The 9,387-nt window shown below is 45.0% G+C and overlaps 1 pseudogene; it reads left to right on the top strand.

Annotated features, from left to right (window-relative positions):
- Positions 1–550: 550 nt before the first annotated feature.
- On the top strand, positions 551–6,036 carry LOC124696226 (annotated as a pseudogene).
- Positions 6,037–9,387: the final 3,351 nt, after the last annotated feature.

Raw genomic sequence — 9,387 nt, 5'->3', positions numbered from 1 at the left:
CGTTGGACGCACTGGCCGACCAAACAACAGGTCAAATTTTATCCACGGCGCAATTCAAACCGAGCAAGATCGAACAATTTTGGAAGCTTTTCTATATGCCGCTGGAGATGAGAGGCAAAAGAAGGAAATCTCAAAACCCTCCCTCCTTCCGTCCTCTTCTTACCTTGTCCGACTCCTGCCCATATGGGCCTGGGGCCCGGACAGCCCAACAAGCCTCTCCGGTCTGTTTGCCTTTGTTGGCGTTCAAAGTAAGCTACGCGGCGGCGCGGCACAGAGTAGCGTCAGTTTGCCGATCGTTTGCAGCGTTGTTCCTAAGCTATCAAGACGCTATATAGAGCCGCGACACAGCCCAAAGCCAAGACACAGACGACCCGGCCCCACCCACCAGCCTCAGATCCAGATCCCCCTCTCCTCCGCCTTCCGATTATCCCCGAAACCAACGCCACCACACCGATCGACTCCTGGACGAAGAAGAAGCACACCGCCGCCGCCGGCCCGGTGACCTACACTCTCCTCCGCCGCCGCCGCCGGCCCCCGCCGTCTACCAGCCATGTTCGGCTCCTCCAACCGTAAGCTCCTTCCTCTCCCCCACCTCCGCGCGCCATCCTCCGCCGCACCTAGGGTTTCCTCTCCCCGCGCGCGCATTCCGCCTTCGCCCTCGGTTCCTGCGCCGCCATTGCCGACACCCACCACCTCGTCCTCTGCCGCTTGATCGGCGGCCAGGGTTTCCCGGTCGAGATCCTTCATCATCCTTGATATACGTTAATATTTAATAATAATGCTTTCCGCGCTACAGTGTTGATGAGCCGCCAAGTTTACTTCCTGCCCGTACATAATTATTTCTGTTGTTTTGCCTGTAGATTTCCTGTTCACGCCCTTCCAATTTCGCTTATACAAGTTTATTTACATTACCGTGGTTCCTGACCTGTTTCTCGACCATCCTCCTGTTGCAGCGTTCGGGCAGTCGTCGTCCGCCAGCAACCCTTTCGGGCAGCAGACCTCGAGCAGCAACCCGTTCGGGACCCAGCAGCAGCCTGCCTTTGGCCAGACCAATGCCGCCACCACGCAACCCCTTCGCGCCTAGACCGTTTGGCAGCCCAACACCCGCCTTCGGAGGAGCGCAGACAGGGACCAGCTCGCCGTTCGGGTGGTACGTCTGCCTTTGGCCAGCCATCCGCTTCGGCGTTTGGGGCTGCAGCCACTGGCGCCTTTGGCCAGCAGCCCACCCCGGCGTTTGGGGCTACAGCCACAGGCGCCTTTGGCCAGCAGCCCACACCGGCGTTTGGGTCCACGTCAACCGGCGCCTTTGGACAGCAGCAAACACCGGTGTTTGGGTCCACGTCAACCGGTGCCTTTGGCCAGCAGCAAACCCCGGCGTTTGGCTCGACGTCAACGGGCGCCTTTGGCCAGCAGCAACCCCGGTGTTTGGCTCGACGCCAACCGGCGCCTTCGGCCAGCAGCAAACCCCGGCGTTTGGCTCGACGTCAACCGGCGCCTTTGGCCAGCAGCCCACCCCGGTGTTTGGTTCGACGTCGACCGGTGCCTTTGGCCAGCAACCAACACCGGCGTTTGGCTCTACGTCAACTGGCGTCTTTGGCCAGCCAACCACGCCAGCGTTTGGCTCGACGGCAACTGGCGCCTTTGGCCAGCCATCAACGCCCGCGTTCGGCAGTGGCGCCACAACCTCCAACCCTGCCAGTGGTTCGTACCCTTCTCACTGTCTCAGCATTGATCTTCTACATATTCTCCTGCAACTTGGAACACAATTCATAATGCAGCATTTACTGGATCTTTACCTGTTTTGCACCTGCTCTGTGTTTAGATGCCAACCTTGATGAAAGCTGTACTATATTATAGGAAAGCTGTTATTATAGACAGAACAAAGCAATGCTAAAGCAACTGTTTATGTTGTGTTATGTACCACTACAGTTCGATGCTTACTTCGAAATATCTCTGATGGCTATTAAAAGTGATAGCTGTTGCTGGTAGTTGGAAGTTTGTGATTCATTATAGACTATTTTCTGTATCAGTACAAAAGAGTGTAGGACTAGGACTTGAAATACTGTCACCCTATACTCATCAGTCCATGCTTTCCCTTTGCCACTGCATATAAACTATGATAGGTTTCCCAAGGTAGTAAGTTCCTCTCTGCGTAATTTCATTCAAGCATGCTTACAATACTTGACAGTAATCTTTGTTTTAACAGCATTTAAATCTTTTTATGTGATGTTTAATGCCACATTTCATATTTGTTTCAACGATGCTTCTTCAAAGATGCTACTAATTATGTTGTTTTTTTCTGGACCCCTTTTGGACCTTCTGTTTTCCTTCTTGTAATGTACTCTGCAAATTTTTCAGGATCTCTGTTTGGACAAAAGTCTAGTTTCGGTGGTTTTGGTTCATCTCCTAACCAGTCTACTACATTTGGCAACAACAATTTTGGCACCACAACTACTCCGACCTTCGGTGCCTCTACATCAACATCCTTATTTGGTGCTCCCGGCACCTCAACGTTTGGTTCGACCACTACTCCTGGATTTGGATCTTCTCCGTCTTTTGGACAATCAGGAGCTGCAACTAGTAGCACGCTGTTCGGAACAACTCCGTCTTCTCCATTTGGTAGGTTCTCCCATTGGATATTCACCTTACTCAATTACGTTCACATAGTTTGGGCTTGGTGTTGACTTTTGAGTGCATCACGTTACTTTCTTACATTCTGCGCACTGTACTAGTTGGGTAACTGCAAACTGTTTTTTCACTTCCTTATTTGATTTTCAGGCTTGCCGACAGCACCACCAACGTTTGGGCAAACTACATTTGGGAATCAATCTGGAGGAACCAGAATACAGCCTCATGTACAAACACCAGATCCTGACGGTGCTACGAGTGGTTCTCAGGCTTCAAAACTTGATTCCATATCAGCTATGCCTGCATACAAAGAGAAGAGTCATGAAGAATTGAGGTGGGAAGATTACCAGCGTGGGGACAAAGGTAAGTGGAATTGTTTGGAACTGAGTAGTATGCTATTGCTTCATCTGTAACCCCTCTTTAAAACATTCACAGCTAATTGCACACATTATTTTTTGCATGCTTATTTTCTGTGAATTGGCATGAATATTGTGTTCTGGCTTTGGGTATAGCTTACCTGTAGTGTTTTTTCTTTCTTATTTGCAATTAGATAACTGTAGTGTCTTTTATTTGCAATTAGAATGAACTCATAAAGTTTACTATTTCAATGCTTCACTAGATCATGTAACTTGTGATAATTTAATGTTTGAACTTTGAACCTCAGGTGGACCAAACACAACTCCAGTGGTGAATAACTTCTCGCCATCTCCACAGCCAAGTTTTCCAATCAGTCAACCGGCGCCAGTGAATCCATTTTCTAGTATCTCAAATTCTACTGGTGCTTTTGGTACTACGCCGAGCCTGTTTCCGTCCCCCGGAACGACCTTGTTTGGACAATCAACTGGTTCTCCCTTCCAAGCAAACACTTCACAATCTCTGTTTGCAAATACCACTCCTTCAATATTCGGCTCGTCATCGGCAATCACGACTCCTTTCAGTTTTGGCCCATCCTTTAACAATAACTCTCAATCAGCTGGGCTGTTTCCGTCTTTGTCTTCCCCTGCAATTGGGCAACAGCCATCGAGCCACTCATTTAACCAGCAGACGACAAGCAGTTCAGCTTTCTCCACCAGTATTTTCAACAACACGACTAATGTTGGAACAGCCGGAGGACAGTTTGTCCCCACATCTTCACCTTTTGTAAGCATCTTATCCCCTTGCAGTTACATATTTAGGCTTGATAACTGTTTTCCACAAATTGTTGTACTTTCATATTATTCCTATCATTTAACCCTCAAAATTTTCTATATCTTCTGCTTTGAAAATAACGAGTTCCTATTTTCTCTTTGTTTAAGCCAATGTTTCCACAACCTGCCCCTGTTCAACCTTCAAGTTCGTTCTCATTCCAACCTCAGGGCCAACCAGGTTAGTATTTGCCTCATAATATTCAATGCTTTCTTTTAATTAACGGATATCTGTTATAACTTTTGTGTGTATGCTGATGCTTTGGCAGGTGGATTCTCTGGAGTTTCCAAACCGATGAATATGGCCCCATTTGGACAGCAGTATGACCCTTCCATTTACTTGTCACATTTACATTTATTCTTTCTGATTTCTGTTTTTATTGGGTGGAATTGAGAAGGCGAAAGTAAACAATAACATGATTGTGTAATACTGTAGAGAGAAGAAATTTCTTAATGGTTCTGTTTTGAGTAAATAGGTTGTACCTGCTGAGCTGCCATGTTTCTGTTTATCTCTATAGTGCAGCACAGACTTTTGCCTTGGTTTGTAATAATTATCTTCTAAAACTGAGTACTAGGGAGCACCTATTATCACTTGATTACCATGTGGATTCCTTTTTTGAACTTAGTTAATAGTAATACACCATCCTCTTGTAACTTTGTAACACTCTGTTGCATACTTGATGCAGAACCAGTAGTCAGTCCAGTATGGTAATGCAGCCGACTCTTGTTTCAAATCCCTTCGGGACACTTCCAGCGATGCCTCAGATGTCCATTGGGAATGGTGGATCCTCACCTTCCATCCAATATGGAATATCAAGTTTACCGGTTAGTTTTTATTATCTTTAAGTATTTCCAGTAGTTTCTGTAGAGTGGAAAGAGAGTAGAGATGGGCAAGGCGGGTAATATTTTGTTAGCAGTCTGTGCTACTGAGGCTATCTGTAGCTATGAGTAAAGACGTTTGCTTGTCCGAAACATTTTGCTGCCCTGTAGGTTGCTGAGAAGCCCCATCCGAGTAGAACATTATCAATGGTGGTGCCTAGGCATTTGTCACAGAGGAGGATAAAACTGTTGCCACGGAAATATAATGCGACATCTGATGGCAAGGTAATGACTGATTACATAGTTCAGTTCTATATTTCTTTGTTGGAATTAACGAAAGCCATTGAGAGAGTATTGTATGTGATGCCTGTTTTCTTGTTACTCCTGTAGGTTCCGTTCTTTGCTGATGATGAAGAATCTTCCGTAACGCCAAAAGCAGATGCCTTTTTCATCCCTAGAGAAAACCCAAGAAGTCTGATAATCCGTCAAACAGATCAGTGGCCTTCACGTAGTGCAGTTGACCGACAACCAATTCCAAGAGATTCAGCTCATCTTGACGAAGACAAAGGTATTCATTTAGAACTATTGGTATTCCTTTTCTCCTCAACTTGCACAATTAGGTGTAGCTTGTTGCTGATTTGAGTAACTGTACAGATGCTTTTGTTGGGAGGGAGCGCAATAAGGCTGCCATGTCACCGGCTCGGTCTGGTCAAGCAGGAAATGGTCATGATGCATCAACTGAGCCTGAGGCTTTTGTTCGGCATGTGAATGGTGCTAGCATTGAGAAGATGATGCCTAAGCTCTCCCAGGCAGATTACTTCACGGAGCCTAGCCTAGAGGAGCTTGCGGCGAAAGAACGTGCTGAACCAGGCTACTGCTGTCAGGTTAGAGACTTTGTTGTTGGACGTCAAGGCTATGGCAGCATCAAATTCTTGGGAGAAACAGATGTGAGGGGCCTTGATCTGGAGTCGGTTGTCCAATTCAATAACCGTGAAGTGGTCGTGTACAAGGAGGACAGCGAGAAGCCCCCAGTTGGCGAGGGCCTGAACAAAGCTGCATTGGTGACTCTTTTGAACATCAAGTGCATGAATAGGAAGACAGGCGAGCCGTGCACGGAGGGTCCTAGGCTGGACAAGTTCAAGGAGACGCTGGTGAAGACGGCCAAGGAGCAGGGAGCTGAGTTCGTGTCATTTGACGGCGCCAAGGGCGAGTGGAAGTTCAGGGTGAAGCACTTCAGCTCCTATGGATTTGGCGAAAGCTGAAACGTGTAGCCTGGTCGTTGTGACTGGTTGTTAGAATGCTTTTATGTCCTGGGAATGATGTTTCTGTGACTTCCTTTCTGGTTCTATCTGTATAGAAAGACAAGTTCAATGGTCCTTCCTGTATAAATCGGGTCGATTCATCATGTCTTCTTTATGCATAGTCTTTATGCATAGTAGAAAGTGACCTTTGAATGTTTTGTGCACAAATGTTTCTTTGATCAATTGTTAGTCAGTAACCATATATGTTCATCGAATCAGCCGTGCTGTAGAAGTAGCAGAGTTTCGGCGATCGTGGTGCCGTCACCTGTACGGCAGCATACGACGACACCAATCAATGGCACGATTGGGGCCATGGCGATCAGCAGGCTTTGCCACTTTTGGCCTACTCCCTCTGCCACAAATACGTGTATGCGCGGTTTTCTAAAATAAATTATTGAGCGGAGTGAAAAGTACATCGGAAACGGGATTGATGTTTTGGCACATGGGAGCATATGCTCCCTTTATTTTGAAATGCATGTTACATGCATTTTAAAATTTTGAAAAATTGAAACGAAAAATTCGAACGTACATCTTCACGTGCTACATGCTCACAAATTCGTTTCATAAAAATCCGACTTGTCGTATGACGTGTGTAAAAAAGACAAAATTCAATGCTGGAAATAAGGCTTTTCAGGACATAAATTTTCTCTTTTTTACATAGACCACAAAACATATTGATTCCCCGCGAAACTTGACGAACCTACGTATATTGTGGAGATGTACATGTAGAATTTTTTGTCAAATTTTTTCGACATTTCGAAATATAATATTTTGATAGAGGGAGCATATGCACCCGGGAGCCGAATTGAATTTCTCATTGGAAACATGCATCTCTCTTCTTTATTTTTTTTACCTTTAATGAGCATGTAGAAAAACAGAAGAACATGTGATCAATATTATTAGATTTGATTTTCGTGTGATGAGAGAGAAACAATTAAAGTACATTGGGAAGGTAGAAGTACACTCTTTTATGGACAAAGTTTAGAGCTAGATGTACACTTATTTAAGGACGGAGGGAGTATGCAAAAGAAATGCATGCCCGAAATGGTAAGAAACTCAAGTTAAATTCCAAGCATTGTCATGTCGCCTCTGATGACGAGCAATGCATTCACCTTATATACTCTGTATAACACACTCGACTAGTAGATAGCATAACTTTGCAAAAGAAAAGATACTACTACCTCTGTACATAAAATAATGTCGCAAGTTGATTTGAATTTATATGTATCTAGATACTATTTAGTACTCTATATAGCTACATCTAAATTTAAACAAATCTCTAGCATTCTTTTATGGATGGATAGAGTACTAGATACCGCAGATGCATGTTTTGTTAGTCAGCTTCGACTGTCTAACAACGGTTTTCCTCAGCCCGTGGACTCCTCGGCTTGGAACACTAAAAGGGCAAGTCTATAGTACTAAGTTGATTGTATAACAAAATGTAATTCTTGCTTTTGTGCCGAGGAGTCCACACGCTGAGGATTACAAGAGATTTTCGTGACATCAAGTTGCTTTTCAAAACCGTTATTAGACTTGCAACCTGCCTAGGCCGCCTTGATGTCAACGGTGGATGACCATAAATAACACCACAAACAAGTCGTCAGAAGGACATACAGAGAACACAATCAAAAACAACAGTAGAAACTTACAATCTTTCGTGCAGGTAAGCAAGGCCCTTGGCAGAGCCCAGCGCGATGGCGAGTCCTGTCGGCCAGCCCATCACCGGGGAGCCCTTCTTCCCTGCAGCGTAGCCACCAATCGTCAGAATTCAGAAAGACGGCTCTTGTAATTCTCACGATCTCATCTCCTCAAGGCTCAAGGCGTATAGCAACTGATTGAACGTAACATCTCTTTTTGAACCGACCCGCGTATCGCCGAACCGCCTCTATGTCCTTCACCGCTCCCATTTTCCTTCATCTGCACAAAATCCAGGTTTGATGGTAGTTTCTATACAAATCGGGTCGATGGATGTCTTTTTTGCTATACATAGTACGTGACCGTTGAATGTTTTCTGTCCAAATGTTTGTTTTGTGCGTGTCAATGACTAAAAATACTAAACCAGGGAATATTCAGATCTAGAAAAAGACGAGGGAATACTTATATCTTGATCGATTGAAATACCAAGACAGCTTCCGACTGAAACCAATAAACAGTCGCTTCAAAGTGCTCGCGTGCGGGTTTAGCAACTCGTGCGCACGCACGCATAGGAGATCGACTGTCACCATGTACGGTAGACACAATGCCGAATCAGTATATGTTGGACGTACACACAAGACATACGACATCTTCCACGTTCAATTTTTTTTTGATAAGGGGAATATATTAATATCAAGAGATCCACATTCAAATATATTGGTGTTCTTTTTTAGAAACACAAATGCTTTTAACTCGAGTGTCCAATTCAGAATTAGAGTTCACCGTCGTGTTTTTCACTACAAAGATCTCTGAAACAAGATCTCAAACATATATATTCTGACAACATTTTTTAAAAGCAACTTTGTGTCACGAAAAGCAAGTCTGTAGTACTAAAGTTGCTTTAAAAAGAGTGAATTCCACATATTATCCCTAGTTATTTATTTCTAACACTAATTACCCTATTGAGTGAAAAAATATCCACATTACATATTTTAGAAAGGTTGGACCCTTGTTTCCTGATGCTTGTCCATTGGGACAAGGTATGAGGTGATGTCTGAGGTAAAAAAATCAGACCAACGATGAGGAATGGAACAAATGATATGAGAAATCTGGACATAATCGCCGATGACACCATCCGATCTTTACAAAAAAATTCACACCACATCAACGTAAGTCCTATCTAACAAAAACAAGCGGAATGCAAAACTGGAATAAAATTGTGTTCAAAGTCTCCTAGATTACATATTTTGGTAGAAGTTTCACTCAATAAGGCATTATGTGTCACAAATGCACAACTACACGGTAAGAAGTACACCTAGGCAAAACTTGGGCCGGGCCAGGTTTCGGGCCAAGACCGAAAAAGCCTAAAGCTAAAATGTCAAGCCCAAACCCGGCTCGGCCCGACTGTCGGGCCTATAAATCGAGCCCGAACCCGGCCTGAACTGGCAAAAGCCCGGCCTGGCCCGACAAGCCCGGCCTAAACCTTGCCTAAATCACAAAACCCGCAAGCCCTAGCCCAGCCCGGCCTGACGTTCGGGCTAAAAAATAAAGCCCGAGCCCGACCTGAAGTGCAAGCCCGACCCGGCCCGGCTCGGGATTTTTGGGCCGGGTCGTCCGGGCCGGGCTGCCCATGCCCAACGGTAGTAAGAAGTGAAATTCACTCTTAAAAAAACTTGTACATGCCCCTAAAAATTGCACAAAAACAACTTAATCTTTTGCAAGAAACTACATAATAGAATGTTTTCATAGATCAGTCCCCTCTCGTTGTCTCCACCTTTGCCTCCTCCATAGATCTATATACTTGGGAAATCCCTAATTAA

The sequence above is a fragment of the Lolium rigidum genome, chromosome 3 (assembly GCF_022539505.1).
Source record: "Lolium rigidum isolate FL_2022 chromosome 3, APGP_CSIRO_Lrig_0.1, whole genome shotgun sequence".
Lineage (NCBI taxonomy): Eukaryota > Viridiplantae > Streptophyta > Magnoliopsida > Poales > Poaceae > Lolium > Lolium rigidum.
This window is presented reverse-complemented; position numbering and strand designations above follow the sequence as displayed.